Source organism: Simochromis diagramma, unplaced genomic scaffold, assembly GCF_900408965.1.
Source record: "Simochromis diagramma unplaced genomic scaffold, fSimDia1.1 OVJJ01000606.1, whole genome shotgun sequence".
Taxonomy (NCBI): Eukaryota; Metazoa; Chordata; class Actinopteri; order Cichliformes; family Cichlidae; genus Simochromis; species Simochromis diagramma.
The window spans coordinates 338,151-363,854 of record NW_024387233.1 but is presented as its reverse complement, the minus strand read 5'-3'; the positions used below and the strand labels follow the sequence as shown (position 1 = coordinate 363,854).

The following is a 25,704-nucleotide window of genomic DNA, read 5'->3' as shown; positions in this document are numbered from 1 at the left end:
GTTTTGTCCTTCTTTCCTGCCAGTGGGTCATCTCAGGACTCACATTTACCTTCTTACCTTTTTACATTCAATACCGGCTGTAAAGTATGCAGACTGACAAACAGTCAGACTCATGTGTGATGAGTCAAAACAAACCCCTCAGCTTGATCATGTTACTGTTTATTTCATTTTATTTTTATTTTTAATAAAACATAATCGATTATTCATTTAATTATAGAGTCTTTTAATTGTGCTTTGCTAATTATTTTTTTAAATTTGTATTTATTTGAAATGTTATTAAAACAAGTTGTATTCTGTGAGTTCGTATTTTATTTTAGATGTATTTATCTTTTAATAGAACTACCATAGTAGCTTTATGTCACCAAGTTGGAAATACATGGAAGAAAGCTCACCGTCCTGCCTGTGCGGATTTTATTTTGACAGGGACTGAACAGGAAGTCTTGTAAGTCTTTGCACTTTGGTGGTTTTTGGTCACCGGCTCGCGGCACCACAGCAGATCTCCGGCTGCCGTCGCTTCACATCACATCAGGAGGTAAGACGAACACTCAGCCTTCGTTTTGGGGTCCAGCTGTGCCGTTTGTGGCTCATCCAGATGTTTGTGTGTAAGCTTAAATCTGTGACTGTCGGCAAAGTTTACTCCTGATGTGGTCGCGCAGGTGCGTAAACGCGTAAAGAGTGGAACCGTGGCTTTGCGCGTAAAATGTGATGTGGTGGAAGCGCGGGGTAGACGTGGGTGGATGCGCTGTTTTGTTTTGGGATTTTTTGGCATGTCTTGGCATCCGTCCTCCTCACCGCAGTGCCCGTGCACATCATCAGCAGGTTGCCCTGGGAGGCAGCGAGCACTTATGAGCCATGTGTTGCTCTCAGTGTCGCTTGAATCGAATGAGGAGATCCACAGAGCGTAACGTTGGCCCGGAGGAGGGCTCAGGCAACGTTTTCAGGGAAGCACGGGGAACGGGTCAGACCAGTACCGAGGAGCGACTCAGCTGCTGCAGCTGCGGCGTGTCGGTGCGTCACTCCGCCGACCTGTCACTGCGCACTTCTTCCTTTTTCAGCCGTCGATCTATTTTGCAGCGAAACACTTCCTCCATACCAGTCAGTGTGTAACACAACTCACCATCCTCACCCAGCACCTTGTAATAAGCAAAATTACCTTTGAGTCGCCTTCAGGGCCAATTTTCCTGGTTAAAGCGCGAAAGTTTACGCTCTCTGCTTCTTGTTTGCGTGTCTGTTTCCACAGCTTATGTGGCACTGTAACACAACATTACACACACACTCAGCTGGTGCTTTAGGTACCCTAAGGGACAGCTTCCACACTTTAAACACACATGCTCAGAGAAATCAAACCGGTTATGTTGTGTAAACTTAGAGATTTCTTTCTCTTTTTGGGGTTGAGCCAGCCTCTGTCTTGTTAGATAACGCCTGCTTAAATGTGAGTATCTGCTTGTTAACATTTTAACCATTTCCAGTCCAAATGCTCAATTAGCCCTCAAAATCTATCAAACGCTGAGGTGCCTGAGCGTTAAAAATGTTCAGCTATAATAAAATAATGAGTGTGGCTTTGCTCCCTGGTGTTTAACATCCAGAGATACATGAAATATGATATGCTGTGTTCTGACTGAAGTATGTAATGCTGGATGGACACAGAGGCAGAAGGGCTCTGGGTATGGTAGTTGGCAGATTATGATGTGTGCGTGATGCAGCTAACAGGGCTACATTTAGGCTGAGATAAACATATTAGCACAGCTAAGGCAGAGGAGGTTAAAGGTCCCTGAAAAATGACCAAACTCGAGTCAAGAGAGTGTCTGAGTGTCTGCAACATGAGCTCAGTCATTAATATGCTGCTGCATGATTTGAATTATGAAAAAGTCCTGATCCTAAGCTTAATGTCCACACTGAAAGCGTTCAAACATTTGATGCTGTCATATAAACGATGAGTTTTTAGAAACTTAAAGACATCCTGCTCATAAATAATCCCTTTAAAAGGCTGAAAACACAGAGAATAGCTAAACAGGTTTTGGAAGTTCATGTTTGCTCAGAAAAATGAGACACACGACGAAAGGCTCATCCAAAGCAGGAAACGGGGTCGATACGTCATCACTTTACAAACAGATTGCATGTCTGATATAGTCCGCACTTTTTCAGCAGTGTTGCTGTGTCCAGAGTGAGTGTGTCACAGCATTGTGAGTGTATAGTATCTAAACTAAGCAGAATATCAGGTGAAACCATTTGAGTTGAGATAATAAACTTTTTTCTCTTTAACCTGCAAGTGGCTTAATATATGAGGCCAGCTGTAAGGTACTTTTATAGGGAACTGGATCATTAGTGTTCCAAAAATATCTATATGTAAAGAAGTTTGACATTATACACTCAGATTGCTTTAAAGTTTCCACTTTTCACGACTGCATTGTGATAGTTTGCTGTGACCTGTGGATGATGGACCTGGAATAGAAAGATTTACTGCTGCAGAACGTGACTGATGCATAAATGACCTTCAGTGTTAAACAAACAGAACCATCAAAAAGTCACAAATGACCCCACCTGGTTATTTAAGCGTATTTAAACAGTACCTGTAGTTCGTAATCAAAATAGTTAATTCAACGTTTAAGTTCACCATCACCTTCCTGTTTTTAAAAGATTCCAGTGTTTAAGGTTTCACAGTTCAGAAAGCCTGCAGAGAGTTCCTTTTAACAGAGTTGCATCATCGCTGCTGCTGCAAGATTGTTGTGGGGCAACAAAATTACAGTTCAGGCCAGTGATGAAGTTTGTTGAGACACTGCTAGGATGCGATGAGATGGACAGGAAGTGTAAGCAGGAAGTCTGAAGACAAGTGCGGGAAAAGTGACACGTGGTGTCTGTTCTTGTTATGTTGTTTCACACAGACCTGCTTCTCCAGTGTGTCGGAGGGTTTTATTTTTGTTGGTCTGATTTAAACGGAGCAGAGTTGACTCGCTCGCTTCCATGGAGACTGTCGAGGCTGATTAATAGGACCGGCTTGTACGCAGGTAGGATATGCTGTGTTTATTGGCGCTTCCAGCAAAACACAGGCCACAGCGTGGGGAGTGCTTAATTGACTTTGTGGGCGTGGGCGTGTGTGCTTTTCCAGCCAGCACACACACATGCTGATAGAGAGCTCAAGGGGCACTGGGAGCGGTGGGTTTGGTCCAGCCTTTAATCAATATTATCAGTAGCTAAATGTCATGACTTTGCAGAACTGAAGACCGATACAGTAAAGTGCAGTAAGATACAGCTGCTGAAGTTCAAATACATCTGGCTCATAAAACAACTGATAACACGGAGCAAAACATACACACATGGATCAGCTGATTAGCCAATAAACAATCTTTCTCATTTTTCAGTTTATTAAATGTTTTGTATTATTTTGTTAATAATAACCCCCCAGGTGTGTTTTAAAGGGAGGCTTTGTATTATGTTTTTCTTTTTAGTTTATTCAATGAAACCCACAACTTAACAATATTCTGATTTATTTCTAATTAAATGAAAAAAATGTACATTTATTTTTAAAATTCTGTGTCTTTAATTATTATTTTTTAGATAAATTAAAATAATTTTAATTTAATTTAATGCTTTTCTTTAAATATCTTGCAAAATAGCTGACAAACCTTTGAGTGTAATTTAAATATTTGAAAAATCCATCAGTGATATTAAGAAATGAGTTTGTGCTGCTGCAACGTGTCGGCTCCTCTGTTTGCAAAGAAGTCAGATCCTATAGAAGTCAATGATAAAATGACCCAACTTCTCACTTGATTTATGACACCAGGACACATGTTCCTTATGGGTTTATGGCCTCAGTTGCTATTTTAAAGTCTTATTAAGACATCGTGATGCTTGTTTTGGTAGTTAAGGTCTCAGAGTTATGGAGCAGGATAAAGCGGGGTATGATTTACAGCGTGGCTGCCCTGTGAGCCCTTTCTCAGCACATTTGGTTTGAGAACAACCACATGACAAAGCTCAAAGTGATCCAAGGCTTCAGTATAAGATATGATAGTGGGTAAAGTGACAGTGGCTGCAGCCATCTATTATATACAGTCTTTGGTCACAGCTCTACTACACTCCTTCGCACCAAACTGGGCAAAGCCTTTCTTTAAGGAGCTGGCTGTGCGCTTGATGGCCGCACAGGGCAGACTGTCGATGCAGAGCTGGAAGCACTCTTGTCTCAAGTAACGTCATGTTGTCTCTTCACTGGAACAAAAGGCCCTGAACAAATACAGAAGTGAATATGCTTCAAGTATTAAAATCCCCGGATTTACGTCAGTACTGCTGCATCTGTTTGAGGTAGAGCTAGTTTAGTCTTTGTGTCTTTGTTACGGACATGATAATGAGGAAAGACGATTCATTTAGATCGAAGCTTCAAATAGCCGCCCAGAGATGTTTTAAACATGGCTGCCAAGTGTTGAGACTTTCATCTAGAGGGACTTGGCGATCAGTCAGGATATCCCTGAAGGAGAGCTGCCCGTCAAGTCACAGTTAGTCACGTCTCTTTTTGAATAAAGCACACTGAATTTGCTGAGACGGGAGCAAAACAAATTCTGATTTATTAATGTGACTTGACTGTGTCTCAGAGTTAAAGAGATGATCTTGTAGCTGAAAGGTCGCAAGCTTGAGCTTCACCTCAGGAGCACGTCGACTTGGATTAAGTCTCTGCTCCCATCAGTGCCATCGAGTCGAATCTGAATCGCCAGGAGTCGCACAAACTGCAGTTATTTGGTGTTTTCAGGAGAATCTAATCACCGTGAAGGAAAATGTGGCCTGTGTCTGTTTGCAGTCGAGACAGCCATCAGAGGAAGATTTAATCAACGCCGTGAGCGAAACCTGTTAGAAATCAGAGACTCGCCTGAAGCTCCTGACATTAATCTGCTGCTGAGCTTTTCGGTAAAGCTGAAGGTGTTAAACAAACCAGCAGCAGTCTATGATTCTGGAAACGAGAGGAAAGTGGGACAGGGCCATTAAAACATTTAAAATCCCTTCTTTATATTAATGTGTTTAAGCCGTATGATTTTAAAAAAGCAGTATAAGTTACACTAGCATATATTTAACAGATTAATTTAAAGGGACTTTATTTCAGAATCAATTGAACCCTTTTTTTTAAATCTTCTGGCCTGTAAGCAACGAACATGCAGAAAACCTTCTAACCTACCATTGAGTTAAGCTGGGAGAGGAGGTTAACACAAAGGTCACCCGGAGGATCTCCTTTTAAAAAGGTTCACTCCTTAATGAGTACTTTTATTTTAGATGCATATCATACAGAAAATAAAAGATTTGGGGTTATTGGCGGCAGTTCGTCTTGTAATCGGAAGGTTGCCGGTTCGAGTCCCGGCTCGGTTGTTGTGTCTTTGGGCAAGACAGAGGGCCCGGTGGCGCCAGTGTCCGGCAGCCTCGCCTCTGTCAGTGCACCCCAGGGCAGCTGTGGCTACAATGTAGCTGCCATCACCAGTGTGTGAATGTGTGGATGCCTGGATGTTGTGTAAAGCGCTTTGGGGTCCTCAGGGACTAGAAAAGCGCTTTACAAATACAGGCCATTTATCATATTTTATTCTTCCAGTGCTCATTTTCTGGTCCCTGTTTACATTCATGGACTCTACTAGAGTAGCTTTGCATGATTCACATTCAGAATAAACCTTTCTAATCTAATACTGAGCCTTGATGCAGTTTATGATCTGTGTGAAACAGGCTGTTTTAGCTCCTCGTAGGTCTGAGCAACAGACGGGTGGAGCTTTTCAGCCTGAGTTTACCACATACAGGATGACCTCCCTCGCTGACATCATTCAGAGCTCAGACAAGGAAAAAGTTTTCAGAGGAGGCTGAAAAATGAGCTTTAGGCTCCCAGGGAGTATTTGTACATGCACTGACCTCGTTATTAGAAACTGTAGCTGTTGGCTGACTAAAAGAATAACTCAAGCTGGGAATCTGACTCCATCCCAGGCAGACCAACAGATTGCTGATTTTGTGTTCATGCTGTATCTGCAGGTGTAACAGTAAACCTCACTCTGACTATTTACCAATACAAAGACAAGACGCACAAACTAACTGGTCCATGCTAAGCAGCTAGTTCTTCATATGTGCCCGAACCAGCTCGCTGAAGAGTCCAATCTGAGCCACTAGATTAAAAACATTTTTTTCACTGTATTCTGTTCTTCAGAAAGGACGAAGTAATGCTTAAACCATTAAATAACAAAGTGAGATATATTTTCATCGTCAGTATTCAATTACTTGACTGAAAAGTTCCTGTTTTTCCATCTGCAGATGCAGCATTAAATCTCCATTTATTTATTTTCATTTTTTTAAACAATGCAAGACATTTGCTGTGGTGCAACAAATAACTTCTGCTTTTACTTGTTCTGTGCTTGTTCTCTAATTTCACTGATTGATTCTTTGCTGAGTGTGAGGTGAAAGAAAGGTGCAGCAGGATTTCTTTGTAATGGGACAAAACTGTGAGATCTTTTAGGCTTTTGATTTATAAAATGATGGGTTAGAGGATGAGCTTGGGCTACATGTGTTTTACTAACATGACTTTAACTCCCGTGAATCAAGCCAAACTCAGAAACTGCACACGTTTCCTGAACCTGCACATGCATCAAGCGTTTCATTGCGCAAACAGGAAAAGTATGCACGTTTCAGCTGGTGCTTTTTGTTGGCCTGGTGATTTCTTTCTATTTTTGGACCTTTATCTTCGACATCACTCCTTCTATAGCTAACTAAAAATAACTGGAGAAGCTTGAAGACGTTACACGCATCTGTTAACTATTATTCTATTGCTGATTTTATAGTCTCGCTGCTCTTAACCGGCATTTTAATATGAGCATCTGTAACAGTGCAACAGAAAATGCAGAATAAGTCCTCTTTAAATGTTTGGTGGTGTCATAAAAAGAATCACTGGCCTCAAAAAATTACTCAGGCTTGTAGTTTCTGAGCAGTTTTCTGTCAAATGGATACATTTGCTGGATATCCTGATGAAATCCAGTTATTTCACTTCAGTTCTGACTGGAAATGTGTTTTTTTTTTTTTTTTTTTTTTTATCCTTTTCATGACGGTGACTCAGTTTGCTGTGGGAGTGTCAGCTGGATGCCTGACATCTCTTAGTAAATCGAGTTGTACACAGAGTCCGTTGTGCCACTGGTTTGGCTGGTGAGCTCTCATGATCTGTGTTAGGAGATTATGATCATGTGATAGTGGTGAAAGATGGCGTCAAGAAATGTTATCGAGAAAGAAATGCTGAGTGTTCTGATGCTGAAAGAGACGGATACAAATCGGGCGTCTTTCCTACTCGTTCTTACTCCAGCGATAAGACTCACACACACACAAACACACACACTCTCAGCGACACATTTCTACTGCGAGAAAAAGGAAGTGTGTCGCAACCTTGAGCCCAGATGCAGTTCGTCTTCATCTGAGCTCTCCAATGTTGCTCAAACAATCTAGGCTGCAGTTCAAAAAGTATTTACTCCACCCATCCAAATAGTTGAATTCAGGTGTTCCCATTACTCTCATGGCCACAGGTGTATAAAAGCCAGCATGTAGGCGTGCAGACTGCTTCTACAAACATCTGGGACAGAAGTCACGAAGTGCTGGGCTACGTGAAATCACAGAGTGGGGTCGAGGTCGCCAACTTTCTGCAGTCAACCACTACAGACCTCCAAGCTTCACAATTAGCTCAAGAGTTTCCACGACCGAGCAGCTGCACCCAAGTCTTACATCACCAACGGCAACGCAAAGCGTCCGATGCAGTGATGTAAAACGTGCTGCTACAGGACTCTGGAGCAGCGGAGACGTGTTCTCTGACGTGATGAATCACACTTTTCTGTCTGGCAGTCTGATGGATGAGTCTGGGTTTGGCGGTTGCCAGGAGACCGGTACATGTAAAGTTTGGTTGAGGGGGGAGTTTAGCGTGAGCGGTTTGTTTTCACATGTTGGGCTCAGCCCCTTAGATTCAGCCAAACAAACTCTTAATGCTTCAGCATATCAAGATAATTTGGACAGTTCCACACTCCCAACTTTGTAGGAGATAAAGAAAGAGAAATCACTTTCTATATATCAAGTCCTCGGTTGGAGATGTTCAAAAATCAGACTTCAGTAGAGCGAGCTGGATCTGATGCTGCGTGCTGTGAAGCATGCCCTGCTTTAACATGCTTTTTGCATCTAATGGGACCACATTTTGCAAAATAAACAACACGCTGATTAATAAGACTCAAATCTAGTGACAGCGATCATAAACTCACCAGGAAATGGTTTAGTGAGGTCGTAAACCAGCCCAGAGGAAACGCTAAACCAGACAGTCTGCTGTGTGTTTGTGTGTTTGTTTTCTGGCTCTAAGCATTTAACATTTATCAAACGGTGATAGTTATTTAAGTAATAATGGTGATCAGATGGTGCACACCTACCAGTGTGTTCTGTTAAATCAGCTCAAACAGGCGCATGTTCACTCGTTTTTTTAGCGTTTAGCAGGAAAAGAGGACGACCCGTGATAAATAAAAGGGTGCGACGTGTTAATAAAACTAGTCGACTGATGGACTCTGGCTCTGTGCTGCTGTTTAACTCAACTCTATCAGAAGATTAACAGGTTATCCTGCTTTATATGTGAGTGTTGTCTTCCTTGTCCAATTTGATTGACTTTAGTTTACAGAAGAACGACAGGACTGACACGTTTCTAAAGTCTGGCTTTTAGCCGATGGCTGTGAAGAAAGCAGGGTTAACATGTCGCTGTCTTTTGCTGCCTAAGAGGGGGAATTGAGTCAGCAGACAGTCATAAGCTGCGCAGATTTCTGTGGAAAATGATGGAAACTACAGACGGATAGAAAAAAGGACTCTCTTCACCTAGAGAGAGAGATTGGACAGATAACCTGTAACCTGCATAGTTTGTGGTTTTAAATCTGACCTCCTTTGAAACAAACGTCCACAATATCAGTTCCTCCTGTTCTGTCAAGCCCGGTTAAAACAGTCTGTTATTCTGATAAAAGCTGCAACATTTAAGGGTCATTCAGATAATCGGAGAATTCAGATCCATTATTTCATGCTGGCTGCAGGCTAATAAGACATGTTTCTTTTCCCAGCGATGTTTTCTAGCTCCTCCCAGGGATCCCGAGTTGTTCCTTTCAGACCACAAAAGAAGAGCATAGAAACTCATGCATGGGTGGCAGATAAAAATGAGTGAGGTGCTCAGTGGGGGACTTGATGAGAGTTCATCAACAGTCTGAACCTATAGGAGAATTACTAAGGGTTAAAGTCACCTGACCCAGCCCTAACTTGAAAAGGAAAACCTAATCTTTAAAGGTGTCTGTCTCCTGATTGACGAAGAGTTTAAATTCAGTTCTGAGTCTAACGGGGAGGCAGTGAAGAGAAGCTTATATGGAAGAAATTCGATCTCTCTTTGTAGTTCCTGTTAATACTCTTGTTGTTGCTTTGTAGAACAACTGACGGGTTTTCATGCTGTGTTTAGAACATGCTGATAATAACAGAGCAGTGCAGTCCTGGACATGTGAGCAATGATGTGCGGCCCCGTGTTTATGCCATCTTTGCCTCTTTGTCCTTCCAGAAGGAAATGTTGCCCAGGTGTGTGTGCAGACCTGATCGGTGTGACAGGTGATGCAGCTGTCAGAGCTGACCACTAAGTGTCACTGTCGTGTTGTCTTCATTGTCATCACATTTAGTGAACAGTTAACAGTTAACAGTTTCTCCTGCACTTTAAAGGCTTCAGTAAAGTGTAATTATCACCATGTCCTGGGTCTGTGTATGTTAACGGTGTGATTTTATTACCTTGTGTGTTTTGTGTCTGAGTCATGGAGGAGCTGAGCTTCCTGCAACAGCTCTACCCAGTAATTACAGGATGACATGTGCATTGTGGAAGGAAATCACTTAAGCAGGTCATTGTTTTAGACCGCTGAGAGGCTCTGATTCCTAAAACGGAACTTTCCACATGCGTGCTGGGAAGTCAGTGAAAGAACCGCTGCCTTATTTCAACATTTTGTTCTTTAAAACCATTAAAAGCAATAAAAAACAAAGAGAGAAATACAGAAACCAAAGGCAGCTGCAGCACATAAAATACCGTTATTGTCTTATTGTTAATTCAAAAGGAGTGACAAACCAAACCCTGCATGGTACACAGCCGTGAATTATTAAAGCCCTGTTGGAATTATCATTATTATTACATGCCCATGCATATGTGATGAGTTTTCCGGATTTTGGATATAAAAGAGATTTTATTGTCTTTAAACTAAAATAATATGATCCTTAAAAAAAAAATAAAAAAAAATGTAGGGTCATTGTAGCCTGTTGGTAGTCTTGATGGCCTTTTGTGCTTCCTAATATCTGTCAAAGTTAACCACGGCCTGTTCGTACAGTTGCTGGTGGGAATTATGAGAGTGTGACACATTAATGGCTCTATGTGACAGTGAACATGTTAATAAGGGGAAAATGTGTAACTTCCTTGTAGGGCTGAACGATATATCGCATTTGCGATAATATCGCGACATGATCAAGTGCAATTTTCTAACCGCAAAGGCTGCGATTATACTCTGGACATGTCCAAATTCATGGGCTGCATCCTCCTGAGGCCGCATTTGTAGACCGATTACGTCACAGCGACGCGCCGAAGGCTGTCCAAATTCGTAGACTCCTCCGAATGTAGCCGACAAATGTGTCCTCCTTTTCCCCGAATTTGAAGGATGGGCCGGGTGTGTCCTTCGTGGCCTACCATATCCCAGAATTCATAGCGCGGCCCAGCCAAACTCCAGTTTCCAACAATGGCGGCCGCTACTAAGTTTTAAAATTACTCTTACTAATCTTTCTGGGTCACAAAATAAACTTTTAACATATTTTCAGGCGAGAAAGTAGTTGTGTAAACATCAAATATCTGCTCGGTTTATCAAGATATCCCATATTTGCAAAAGTGCTTCGACGTTTTCAGAGGCGTCTGCTACCCACCAGCTCGATAGCTAGCCGGGAGCTCGAGGGTTACTGATGCGGCCGAGAACGGCACAACTCCCAGCACATCATTTTCATATCACCGCGGAGTTTCACTGCTCGGGTTAAACGTAATATATAAGTCACTTAGACAACCTAAAAATGTTATTGTTGGGCTTTTTTCAGTGTTTTGTTTGTTCGTGAGTAAATCGGTTTGGCTGAGATTAAAGTTATTAGATTAGATAAAATAAAACTTTATTAATCCCCCGGGTGGGTTCCTCCTTGGTTTTCACACAGCTGACTAAACGTCAAACAGAAAACTTATTAAACAGAAGTATGAGACAGTCGAGAATTTACACCAGTGTCTGGTTATATTTTAGATAGCAAGAAGCAGACGGCCGAGTTTATTAAACTCCACCGAGACAGCGGTGACGCTAATCAGAAGGCTAGACCGTCCAATTTCACGCCTTTAAATTTTAAAGGCGTGTTTGTGTGTGTGTTTATACAATTGCTATTATGTTTGCACTTTATGTGTAATGTTACTGACTGCAGAGATCAGTAAGATGTGTGTATTTTTTATTTATTAGTTTTATTTATTTAATATTATTTTTTAATTTAATGACTGTCTAGTAGTTCACAGATGTCGAAAAACTGAGTGTGGTAAAGCCACCGATTTTTTTTTTTAATGTATATTTCTGCAATCTGCACATTGTACTGACTTTCATTTTAATGTTTACACCAGGGTTCCTTGTCAGCACTTTATGCTCAGATGTTTGTAAGCTAAAAATAAACTATTGTGTATGTTCAAATATACTGTTGTGATTGAAGAAGTTAAATAAAAATGTCAGTCATCAATTCATGCATCACCTCATGTCATCATAACAGAGGTCTGTCTTCCAGGAAAGAACAGTTTAAAATTAATGTAATATAGTATTGGCCATACTATATGATGTATTGCTTGTCTTTGTTTAATAATACAGAAGACAAAGACCTTAAAAATAATCTCATATCGCAATCGCAATCGCAATATTGGGGCAAAAAATCGCAATTAGATTATTTTCCATAATCGTTCAGCCCTACTTCCTTGTGTGTAGCTAACCACCAGTGCAGACTGTCCACCACCTAAAAAACAAACAGTAACTGCCTTATTGTCTGGAAACCCCACATGCTGACATTTCTTTCATCTTGCAATAACAAATTGAACTGTCAAATTAGAAGCGGCTGTTTTTGCTCAGATATGAATGCAGGTATGCTTTGGCCTCTCTACAAGTTAAGGCTGTGTTTCATCAAAGTGTTTCAGGGAGGAGCTGGGTGTCTTTAATGGCCTGTAAGATCAGCCAGGAACATCATCACCGTGTCAGCTAAGAGGAATAGTGGAGCCGGTTGTCGCCTAATGATCGTCTTTTACAAGGACGAGCTGTCAGAGCATTGAGCTGCATCAGAAAATAGCAGCATGCGGTGCAGGGGCTGCTCTCCACGCAGACCTGTTATCGTGCCAGGTGTTTGCCTTTGATGTAACTTGTTAATGACCTTTTTAAGGCAGATTGTGTTCAGTCGGTTTCTTATTTTAGGACCTTGTAGTTGGTTCATAAACATTCAAACATTCTTCTGTTTTCAGAGGCCTGGGTTTCACAAGATCATTTCACAGGATCCTGTGACTTTTCTCACTTTTTTCTTCTTCTCCTTTTTTCAGCAGCTGACATGACACCTCTGCAAGAGAGTGTTTCAGTGCAACGGCCGCCCTACATGCTTATTAAAAAGACGAGATTAAAATAGCTGCACGCTTTCCAGCGTTCAACATCATCCTACTAATACTGCAGCTGATTTTCTTTTTTTTAAATTAATTTCAAAGCTACTTTCATAAGAATGTTTTTATCTGTCACCAAAATTACAATTCATGAAAAACAGATGGTTTGACTTTGAAGTCATGGTTTACTAATTCAGGGCTTAAAGTCAACATTTTCTGTTTAAAATACTTTGCTAAATCTATATTACCTAAAATACCATTAGAGTGTGAAGAAACAGCGGCTGTGATGTTATGTGTTGCTGAGACATCGACTAAAGTCGAACTGGGACGGGGCTGTAATCTCATGTAATACCATTTTAATCCACAAGATGGTACAGCGAGTCAGTGTAGCGTCCATCTTGCCCTGAGTTCAACCTGAGATATTCAAACATGGATATGGACCACGTTTGTTATTCATGTTAGCTGTGTTTTCATAGCGTTGTAACTTAAAAACTCCCCAAAAACAAACAGAATAATTAGAGACTGCAATAATCAACCTTGTGTGCAGCTGGTGGCGTCCTTCATAATCATTCTGTGACGGAAAATGCTTATCGGGCTGCACAGGAATCATTTTGTTGCAGTACCACTTAGGGCAGGGCGATATGGCCAAAAATATTTATCACGATGTACATTTGAAAATTTGCGATAACGATATAACTGACGATATAATTGACACCAGACAAAATGCTTTACAACTCCACAACTTTATTAGTGCAAGAAAAACCCCATCAATGTATTTTCACTTAAACAAGCAGCTTTTTTATGTTCATTAAAGTTATATAAAAACGTAACAGTGCAAATTCCTCGCTGACAGTTTAACCAAAAGGCATTTCCAGTGGAAACTGCCCGACATATCCTCAACATAACCATGTAGAATATCCACAAAACGTATCCACACACAGTACGGTAATATTATGTTGAAGCACGTATCACTCCACGAGGCTCCCGACTACGGCAGCCATAATGTTTCAACAATCCATCAAGCGGTGCGGGTTCGTAGCTTAGCAAAGTCGTACGAAAACATTTTTTGGCAGATTTTTGAGCGCCGTGTGCCACATAAAATCGGTTTGGTAATAACGACGGCCGCTTGCATGCTCTACCAAAAATAGTGCTTTGTTGTGTATCTGAGGGACGAAAGCTAAACCGGCTCCACACCAGTGAAGTTGCAGCATTTTTACAAACCAGTTCTGGTTCATCTGTTTCATTCAACGATCTGCTTTCGCTCATCTCATACTGCGTCACCGAAATGCTTTTTCCACCATGTGCGTATGTAAACAAAGGCCCTGCGCATGCGCGTTTTACCCACATTCTTTCGCGATATTTCATTCTCTTATCATTGCCTAACATTATACTGATATTACCTGAATGGTATGATATGGCCCAGCCCTAGTACCACTACTTTTAGATTACCTCTATGTCACTGTATGAACTCAGAATATTGTGTCATTGATTCATTAGTTTGCTGTCAGCTATGTTTTATGTGCCCTTGATTCTCTAATTCTCTTAAGATAATCTATGAATGTCTTTTGGGTTATAAACTCTTAATCATTAACTTTAATCTGGATAAAACATTGTTTCTCATTCGGGCTTTAAGTAAATATTGATCAGCTCATAAAAAAACTCAGGACTAAAATATATTAATTAGTGATGTGAGATTATAAAATACAGCGGGCAGGAAATGAATAACAAGCACCGTAATTTTAAGGACTAGTTTGTACATTCGGGGGTGGAAGTGACAGGCACCAGACTCCATAGAGAAATGCTGCAATTTAGGCTCAGGCTTCATACATCTTCCTGCCCAGCTTTGTGTGTGTGTGTGTGTGTGTGCGCGTCTGCGTGCGTGCGCGTGTTGCAGTGGCTCACATGTGGGTGGGAGTCTGAATGTTTTGGTCCTTTTCTGGAATGTCAAAAATGAGTCACTGCTTGTTCCGGTTGAAAGCTGCTCCGGCTTTCAACTTTACTCTCACTTAGTTCAAGAATTTTTATTATTTTTTAGCCTGAAACAATTTCTCATTCACTCAGAGAACTCACAGAACTACAGCTTCAACCTAAACTGGTTCATTTCTCTGAAAGCTCAGTGTTCTGGTAAAAACTGGGTTTTTCAGGTCAAAAGGGTGGAGCTGGATATTATATTATAACCTGTGTTAACAAGGTGTGTCTTAACACAATAATAGGTTGTGCAGTGCAGATTTAGGTGTGGTGATTTTAGGCGTTCAGACTTTAAAGAACTACATATGACAAAGAAAACCTTCATGAGCACCCTTCCTGGTTCAGGGGTGTCGAACTACAGGCCTCGAGAGCCGGTGTCCTGCAGGTTTTAGATAACACCCTGGTTCAACACACCTGAATCAAATGATTAGTTCATTACCAGGCCTCTGGAGAACTTCAAGAAATGTTGAGGAGGTAATTTCGCCATTTATCAGCTGTGATGGATCAAGGACACATCTAGAACCTGCAGGACACCGGCTCTCGAGGCCTGGAGTTCAACACCTGCACTGGTTCATTTTCATTCTCACTCTTGTGAGAAGAGTACAGAGAGTTGGCTCTCATCAAACGCTGCGTTGTTGAATTATGATTGAATTTTGTTTTTCTTTTAAAAAAAAGGCTTAGAGAGCTAACAATTAATTAATTGTCAACAATTTAAAACTTTCTGATTAAAAACTGATGGGCTTTTTCAGCTGTAGCCTGAATTGAAAAGGCAAAACGTGAAAATTATGTAATTTGGTTCTCATGTTAACTGTTTGGCCCTTTAATGCAAACTGGAATAAGAGCAGCCCTCTCATTGGCTACCAAGTGTCCCCCTGGCCAATACCATCTCTTCCCTCCCCCCTTTGTCCCACCCTCTTGAATCTCTCCCTTGTCCGTCTGCCTGGTTGTGGCACTCTGCTCTCAACCTGCAGACTGGCTGTCAGGATCGTGTGGAGGTGTGTGTGTGTGTGTGTGTGTGTGTACTGCACACCGCAGCGAGCGTGTGCATGAACGTGTGAACAGATTTAGAAGTGAAGTGGCAGCTTCTTTTTTCTTCTTCTGAGAGGAAGTGTGTTTTCTCGCTGGGAAGAAAAGACATGATGATGATGATGATGGTTATAAAGACGTTAAAGATGATGATGGGTGTCCCTCGACCTCCGCGGGCTCAGGTCAGTGGATGCTGATACTCTGTAGAGCTGTTTTGTGGCATTTATGTGTGCGTGCTCCTCAGGATCCTCCTATTGTCACAAACAGCCTGTTTCTGGTTCCCAGTTTCCTCTCCATTTTTTGTTTGTTGCATGTTTTGTATGAGTTTTACACCCGGATGCAGCAGTGTTGTACTTCACTTCTAGTGCACCAGATTTGGTTGAGTAGCAGCTGAGGTTAAATGGCATCAGTGTATGTGTGCATCTGCGCTGTAAGAGGCTGCCAAACAGTCAATCCAAGAGTTTTTCATAGAGATCCACTCACATGTTGGCCGAATGTCAATAACTGGCTCATAAAGCTTTGTTAACTAATATCAGAGGCTAAAGTCTTCTTAGAATGTCGTTTCCTAATCGGAAAGTCAACGGTTCAGTGTTCGGCTTCTTTAGTCTGCATGGAGATGTATCCTTTAACAAGATACTGAACTGAATGCATTCATTAGAGTGTGTGAATGTTACAGAAGGTGCTTAATCAGGGAATAAAGTGCAGTATGAATGTGTGTGTGTGAACTTAAAGTGTGTATGCAAAATTACCACTGGGTTTATGAACCAGCAGGCTTCTGCAGCTCCATTTCTCTATTTAAGGAGACACGTTTACTTCCAGGTGAAGCAGTGAAAATAGTGATGAGCTTGCACAAGCAGGAGAAAGTCAGACTGAAGAAGCTGAAACAATTGTGTCCAAAGAGGAAACCAGGTGCAGCTTCTGAAATGTGTCCACCGGTGTGATGATATATTTGGGTTTATCTTTAGTCTGTGCAGCTGTGCTTTTTGGGCTGACAGAGACGTCAATCTAAATAGAAAGAAAAAATGTGGAGGGACTGGACTTGTGATAGAAAAGTGAGAAAAGCTGTGAAGTTTGTGTTGGTGTTTGAATCCAGTTTGATCAGCAGTGTGACTCTGGTGGATAATTAGCTCATCACTTACTGAACAGGCAGTTGACTCCTTGTCTTCTCCAACATATAATCTAAAAATAATATCATCCCCAATTACCTGCATTCATTTTACATTTAAGGTCCTTATTTTATACTATTTAGTTATTGAATCTCATTATTATTTAAGTGTTTTTCTTCTCTTCTGACTTTAAGATAAGGTGAGCAATCACTCGTTTCATTAAACTGAGTTTATGAAAGCAGGATTAAAGCACATTTAAACTCCCCAGAGACTATTGTTTATCATGACTTGGCACAACAGAAACATGCCGTGTTTGTTTAGATTTGGTCCGATGGCTTATTTTCATCCTAATGCAAACCGTGATGAAGGTTGGGACTGAACTCAGTCCCTGCCTTTGTACAGACATCATGCATCTCACTGTCTGAAGCTGTCAGTCTACCAACTTTGTATTCATTCAACTTAAAGTAACTTTATTTGAATTGTTATGAAATTCCTTTAAATTCAGGCTAGTTTCTGAATGCAGTTAACAAATAATTAAGGCAATCCTGACATTATCTTTTTCTTTAGCATAAGAGCTCTGATACATTCTAATATCAGTTTAAATAACAAAGAACACTCTTATATTATCTGAGTAAAGTGTGTTTGTGTGTGTGTTTGTGTGAGAGAGGGCTCAGCATCCTGCCACCTGGCTGGCGAGTGATGCTGTGTGGGGGTAATGGGCCACACTGTACCCAATTAATGTGAGTGCTCAGTGGGCCAGACATAATGTATACACACATCCACACACACACTGTCTACATTAATCAATTTAAAATACTCTTTTGTTATTTCCAAGGTCAACAGTGGGCCTTCAAGCCCAGTTTCCTCCCCTGATTCTGAGATTTATTACAATGCAGCTCCGGGCATGTCCTCACAAAACAGCCTTAAATGGAGAGGATTTATTCTGCAAGCCCCATTACTCTATAGTCTTATATTAACACAGAGCTCACTTTTAGTTCTAACCTACAGAGAGAAAACCTATAAATCTGCAGGTGGAGGCAGGTACAGACAAGCTGGGAAAGAAAGCAGCCAGTCTTATTGGTAATGTTGTTTTTAGGAGGTGGAGGAGACCAAAATTGGAGCAAAAACTGAGGAATTATAATAGTCAGATGGCCATAACTAGCACTACATATTAAAGATAAGATTGGTCTCGAACTGCTGAATATGTTTGCATGAAATAAAATACTCAGATCTTTTTAAAGTATTAATACAAAGAAAATGTAATGTGTCACTTCTTCAATAAACTGTATTTAAAACATTAAAATAACTTTATGAAAAACAAAGAGGTTAAGGTGGGTCTTCTTAGATATATTAATATCAGAGGAATCATTATTAAAAGTAATCTGATACTTGTCTTTAATTTAGAAATGATCTAATATCTAAAAAATTATAAACATAATGACACATGATGACAAAAAACCACTGACATCAAGACAAGTCCTTACAATAAATTGTAAATAATGGATGGTTTTGCCCCAAATCCAGTACCCTGAGACAGGAATATGAAATGTTATATTTTTTTATTTGGTTTGGAGTTGGGACTGTTCAAATTTACCGCCACTTTCAGATAAATGTCAGTGTAACATGGTTTTAAATTGCAGTGTGACTGCAAACCTCTAAGTTTAATTAACTTCTGCTAACATTGATGTTAGCAACATTGGCATGTTGGCAGAAATAAACCAAACGGCTTGTAGACAATTTGTCACAAATACCTGCAGGTATTTAAAGCATGAATGAGTCATATTGTGATATTGTATGTGTGTTATGACATTTATTTTCCACTTAAGAGAAACTGTGATAAGCCTTTGAACTGCATAATATTACTGTGATTAAGTAACACATGCTGTGCTATAGGTAGCAGTACAACAACAGGTGGTACGTCAGTCTATTACACAAAAATGAATCCGCACAATCTGGGTTTCACTGTCTGTTCAAGTTTATTTCAAGTATATTTCAACAGATTTGCCGTCACTTTTTCCTTGTGTGCTGAGTATTATTTTCAGATGAAGATTGTTAAATGGCTCCATAGTCAAAGTTGAACCAAAACTTTTTTTTAAAAATTCTGATATGGAAAAATTAAGGTTTAAACATCATAAAATAAAACGTTTTAATATTCTTGAAACCAGCGCAGCGAGTTAATTAGATGTTGATTGTTTTACTGGATATTTCAAACCCAGAACATGTCAGATTCAGTTCATATAGAAACTGAAAAGAAATGGCACACAGTACAAGTTTCAGCTCCTCTTAAATTTTTAGAAGTGAAGATTTCTTATTGTGTTATTCCTGCACAGACATGAGTGGATGAAAAATTTAGCAGAACTGAAGCCATTTCTGATTTTATTAAGTGTAAAAACTCTAGGCTAACCTTTTCTTTTATGCCATCACACCTCAGATTATTGATTTAATCTGACTGTAGGCCACTTTTCCTCACTTTAGTTAACCTCTCCTTTATTTCTTCCCCTCTTGTTCCATCCCTGCACCACCGGTTCCACCAGCAGCTATTGTTATTGAGACACACCTCAGATACACACTTTCAATCCGACTCTGATGGAGGAAAAAAACCCAGAAACACTCACGATCTTTGTTCCGTAGCTAGTTTGCATAATACATGCAGTGTACTGCGTGTGTGTATCTTTCTGTGAGGACTGTGTAACTTTCTTTGTTTGTGGTGTTATGGTTCAGTAAAGGCCACAGTATTTGCATGAAATTTGCTTTTAGTTTGCAACTGAACATATAATCAAGAGTGTGTACTTTTTAACTCAGTAGTGTACTAAGGGGAAAGTCTAATATGCAGGATGTACTAGTAGAATCATGATGCTCTACCTTCTTAAGCTTTTTAAATTATTGGGGTGAAAAGTTAGTATCTAATAGCTAAATACAAGTGGTGACAAGGAAACATTGTATATGGACGTTTTGTTTACGTTGGTTTTAAACCAGTTTGTCAAACAGCTCAGAGGCCTACTGATTGGTTGTCAACCCTCTGGCAACCTCTGTTGTCTGTAGGTATTCCCTAAGCAGTTGACAAGTTGTTGCTGTAGTCTGCTGGCTGCTGCTGGGTGAATTTAGCAGGGTCCTGTGGTTGGTAGTTTGCTTGGAAGATGTTGACTTGTCTGCTTGTCGGCATCTTCCACTTAAAAAGATTGTAAGTAGATTTTTGGGGCAGCACCTTTTTGCAACCCAGCGACTGCTAAACCCCCAGGTACACTTTCTCTACTAACCCATGGTTGCCAAATGGTTGCAGACCAGTCTCCAGGCCTGTGTGACTGGTGCTAAATGAATAGGGATGGGTATCGTTTAGGTTTTATCCGATACCGGTGCCAAATCGGTATTTTTGAAACAGTGCTCGTGCTTAAAGAATGGAGAACACAAATGTTGTCCTCTTATGTTTTTATTTTTAGCCGTCTTTTTTTTTTTTTTTTTTTTTTTTTTTTTTTGACTCCATCGTTGAAAATGGATGGAGATCTTTGACTTTAAATTTTGTCACTGCCCTATGAATTTCGACCACTTTTTCTTTGGTCATTTTAGCCTTTTTGGCCAGAGTGAAGGATGTATCTGCCATCAAACATGAAGACAGCTTTTCAGCCTGTGCAAGCTGTGCGTGAGCTTTTTATGGCTCCCGAAGTGGGGCTTCAGGGGGGTAAGGATTAACAAAAGATTTGAAAACCATTGCTTTAAATGAGCAAAATTAAATACTTATTTTGGGGCTGAGTAAAAAAAGTTTTTCAGCATCTTTTTAATGAGATTTGACCAGTGAGATGTGATTCTGTACATGACTGCTAAAGGGAAAGCTAATTAACTTATTAGTACATAATTAGTACATAATATCTCAACATGCATACAGTTTATTAGACGTCTTCTCTTGAGACTGAAGTCACTGATTGCATTTCCATGTTCATAAAATTTGACTTCTGACTTCGTGTTGGAAGCCATTAGACGATGGTAAACTGTGGCAATAAAGAAAACTGTACAGAGTCAGCAGAAACACTCATGTCGTGGCAGTCAAACCACGATTTACTGGTAAATTAAGTGTTCAAAGTGTGCCAAGAAAACATTCCCCAGTCTATCTGTATTGTTGGCAACAGCATGGAGTCATCTTTTTAAAGCCCAATGACCCTGCTGTCTGCAGTCTCAGCATAAATGAAGTTTTGTCAGAAGTTTTTCTGTCCAGATTTAGTGAACCGATGCTCTTCACAACCTCCAGTTTCAGAAACCTGACACGGCCCTTTATTGTAGTCCATCCACCTCAAAGTTGGTGTGTTTGTGTGACGTGAATCAGTCAGGATTGTTTGATAACTATATAACGCTATAATATTTTTTTCTTTACAACATATTTTCAAACTGGAGATGAAATGTTTGGGTGCATGAAACCGACAAATTAGAAACAAAAATCTGCAACTACAGGAGAAATTCACAGCAGCAGAGGACCATAAACACCCACAAAACTCCATTCAATCTTAGTAATTAGAAAAAAGCTATTTTCACATTGAGAATGCACTGATGATCCACGATGATCTCAGTGTCCTTAAAAACTTTATGTGGGCGATCATAAATGCTCCAATAGTGGATCTTTATTTACCTCAGAGATCGACTGGAGACATGTTTATAACAAACATTATTGACAATATTTCTTTTTATATTTGCTCAGTTTCATTAATAATGGTTAATATCTGTCAGTTAAGCTGTTTTGACAGCTCTAACTGTGCAGCTGGTTGTTGTTCAGCGAAATTAGTAAGTTACTGCTCAACATGTTGCATTTACAAAACATACTCTGGAAGCAGAAAAAATAGGATTTCGCTCAAATTTGGCACTTTGGGGTGATTTTTAAACCAAAATCAAATGAAACCTGCTCCAGTCTGGGATATGTGTACAGCATAAGTTACCATAGTGATCTAGCTCGGTAAAAACAGAGCCAGCAACTTTGTGACACTAACCAGTCTGACTGTAAACTGGACATATCTCATTAACCCATAAATCTAGCTTTATAGTTGCACCCCTCCAGGCTCATGCATGACCCAAGTTGGTAACTTCAAAGTTGGTTACTTAATCTGCACTTCTCCTTTAGTAAGTTAGTGCTTAGTGACAGACAGTACAGTTTTTTCTGTTGTGTGTGTGTGTGTGTGTGTGTGTGTGTGTGTGTGTGTGTGTTCCTTCTGAAACTGCAAATGACACTTCAGTGAGTCGTCGTCTTTCCTTCCCTTTCCTACTAGACTTTCAGTATGAAGCAAGAAGCGTTGCTCATATTTCTCCTAATATTGCAAAGCAGCTGTTCAGACAGTTTTTCTAACTAAAAATGCAAAGGACAGGGCTGGAGTGATAATTCCAACGTACTGATGGAGTTTGAATAGCAAATCATTATGTAACTCCTTCATGCTTTAGTTCTGTACTTGGCTGCTGTTTATTTTTTGTTATTGTTTATTTGTGGATAGTTTAATAGGGGGCTTTGTGTGAAATCCTCAAATTTAATAAAAAGGATTTGGATTAAATCATTTATTTTAAAGTGCATGATGTGTGTGTGTGTGTGTGTGTGTGTGTGTGTGTGTGTGTGTGTGTGTGTGTGTAAACTGTGATGGCTTGTGTGGCTGTGGGAGAGTTGGATTAACGGTTATTTAGCCAGATTTTTATTTGTGAATAAACATTGCAAGCAAAGAAATGCTCTTTGGGGGTTCAGCGGGGTGCGGTTTTCCTGCTTGTGTGGTTGTTCTTGGTGTTTTGTTGGCACAGGAAGTGAAAGCAGACAGACCACAGTGAAACCAGTTCTGACTAAACCCAAACAATAACCCATGTTCTTCCTAAGAATGAGCTGTTAGACTTTGTCCGGCAGGAATTGCATCATAATGTCAGAAATCTGACTCCTGCGTGGTTTATTTTTTTAAATAGAGAACAGTAATGAAGCACAATCTTATTATCGACTGTATTTCTGCTGCCTCTTACAATGTGCTACCTTTAGATAGACGTGTTTTTAGTCAAACATGACGACAGTTTTACAAATAAGCTTCACACCAGAGACCTTGACAGACCTAAATGTGTGATATCACTGGTTTAATGTTTCTGTTAAAATATAAGCAGAGATGAGGTGAAAGGGAATTAAAAATATTTTTCTTTCTTTGGGTTAAATTTAAAAGAGGAAGTCCTCTGCAATCTGAAGGTATCCAATTAATAAACATATCGTAAATCTAAGATCAATCTTTGTTAGATTTGACTGTTAAAATTGTTGTTTATGAACAGAGAAAAGAGAAGAAAGAAAAAAGAAGGAAATCATGGACCTGGAATTCTTTGCAGTTTATTTAATGTTTTTTTTTGGGTCTTTTTTTTTTTTTTTTTTTTTGAAGGCCAGTCAGGAAGTTGGTTAGCATTGCCTTGGTTCCTTTGATTGAAAGAAAATACCTTTTCTGCAATAATAAAGAAATTTATCAGTAACATATTATTTGCAACTCAACTGAGATCTTCCTAAAAGCAAAGCACTAACGTTAAACTATAAACTACACCGCATGGTGTCAGCATAACCAAGAATAACTTCCTATTTTTAGCGTGATGACACTGAAAATGTCTCACAATGTAAAAGCTTCATAATTCACAGCTGAGATTTTTACTTAAGCTTCATATTTTTAAGCTCATCTTAACCCCAGACCTTATTTCAGATGAGTCGGCGTCAAACCTGCCCATTAAAACACATTAAAAACAAGGAAGCTGTAGTTATTTCCTGCTTTTAAGCCTCCTCTGCATCACCCTGGAGATGCCCACAAAATGTAATGACGTACAGAATTGAGTTTGAAGTAGAAGCTGGTTCAGGATGATCAATAAAAATGATGGACAGTAAATCAAGCCGTCCATTTTCTTCAAGTTATCTATTTAACAGCCACATTTAACAGGGTGAGAGGTTGGCTGCACCCTGGGCACGTCTGTAGCCTGTCACAGGGCCACCACAGAGACGACTATTCATGCTGAGAAAACAGGAAAATATAAATCAATGAATCTCCAAAAAGTTGATTCTGTTCATCTGGACGCAGCGTTCTGTGGGAGAAACGTTTCGTCACTCATCCAGGTGACGTCTTCAGTCTCAGCTGACTGCAGGTTTCCCCAACCTTATAAACAGTACATTTGCATAATGACTTAAACCAGCCCACTGAGGGAACAATGGACCGGGAGGGCAGTTCCTTAATCATAATTATGCAAACACCGGGTCTCTGTGGCTTTTAAACCCCAAAACACGCTGCGCCAAAAACTCTGTTAAGTGCAGGAGGATTGCCAGGATTTATACATCGGGGAAACCAAACAACCTCTGGCGAAGCGGATGGCACAACACAGAACAGCTACCTCGTCAGGCCAGGACTCTGCAGTCTATTCACACCTACAGGCCAGTGGACACTCAAGGATGAGGATGTACACATCCTGGACAGGGAGGAACGCTGGTTTGAGGGCGGAGTCAAGGAGGCCATTTACATGAAAAGGGAAAGACCATCTCTGAATCGAGGAGGGGGCCTAAGGGTACATCTTTCGCCATCTTACAATGCTGTGATTGCAGCCATTCCCCAACTCTCTGTGAATGGTACTCATGGCCATTGATCAGTGGGTTTTGGTCAGTGATTGTTGATCAATGGTCATGAGAATTTGCATAATTATGATTAAGGAACTGACCTCCCAGCCCATTGTTCCCTCAGTGGGCTGGTTTCAGTCATTATGCAAATGTGCTGTTTATAATATTTGGGGAAACCTGCAGTCAGCTGAGACTGAAGAGGTCACTTGGATGAGTGACGAAACGTTTCTCCCACAGAACGCTGCGTCCAGATGAACAGAATCAACTTTTGGAGATTCCTGGATGATTGAGAATGCATCAAGGCGATAAATCAATGAAAGCATATAAAGAGCTAACTTATAAAAATATATAAACAGGGAAATTGAAAAGAGCCCGTTTTCGTCGTCTGACTAAGATGTGTCCGGGACACCACCTTGTTATTTCAGAAGGAGGCGCCGGGGCAGACCCAGAACACACGGGGAGATCATGTTTCTCTGCTGCCCTGGGAACACCTCTGCCCCCCCACCCCCCGGAAGAGCTGGAGGAGGGGCTAGTAATAGGGAGGTCTTGGCATCTCTGCTTGGACTGCTGCCTCCAAAACCTGGACCCATTAAGCATCAGAAAATGGATGGATGCCATATGTATCATAGTAAAGCAAGGTGCTGGGTATATTAAAAGCTATGGAGACTGTGAGAAATCATTAGGGGCTCCTGTGGTGGTTCTGGAGGTCAATGTCAACTAGTGTTTAATTCTTATTTGCTCACATGAAAACTGTATACAATTCAGCACACATCAAGATATTTATAGAATTACAGCATACTGAAAGATTTACGGCATCTTTCAGTTCAATGTTTGAGTTTTATAGCCCACAACGATACTATTTTTCATTCTTATTGAACAAATCTCATTTTAGGCAGCAAGCAGACACAGTTGGAACATGAGTTGGGGGTCAGTGTTCAGCCTGAGGATGTGGTGGAGACCAAAAGTTGAGCTAAAAGAGAGAAAATATCTGATTTTGATTCGTGTGACCTAAACCCAACAGTTAATCTGTCATCATTGCTAAAATGTTTGCAAAAAAAATCTGTGGGACAATCCCAAAAGGTTGATTCTGTTCATCTGGACGTAGCATTACATCCAAATGCACAGAATCGACTTTTCGGGATGTCCTTCCCTGGATAATTGAGCATGCATCAAGACTGTGGAACAATCCTCTGACCACAGGCTGATCACCTGATAAAATAAAGTTCACACTTCACCTGAAAGATCTTTAAACATTACAGCTTTGATCTAAGTGGGCTTTACTCAGCTCCAAACGGCAGATAGATGGAACCTGGATATGATAATGTGGATGTTTATATCAGTGATGTCAGTCAGGATTTCAGGATTGC

General features: G+C 40.4%; 1 protein-coding gene across 4 annotated transcripts in view; it reads left to right on the top strand.

Moving 5' to 3' along the window:
- Positions 1-429: 429 nt before the first annotated feature.
- LOC120746885 (phospholipase D1-like) overlaps positions 430-25,704 on the top strand; it is a 55,176-nt gene continuing 29,901 nt past the window's right edge. Inside the window, exon 1 of one of the 4 annotated variants that reach the window (XM_040052393.1) lies at positions 430-532. The gene's annotated coding sequence lies outside the window, so the exon portion shown is untranslated. Of the gene's footprint in view, positions 533-1,020; positions 3,006-15,166; positions 15,841-25,704 lie in introns of those variants that run through there. The other 3 variants (XM_040052394.1, XM_040052395.1, XM_040052392.1) reach the window with 3 other exon arrangements.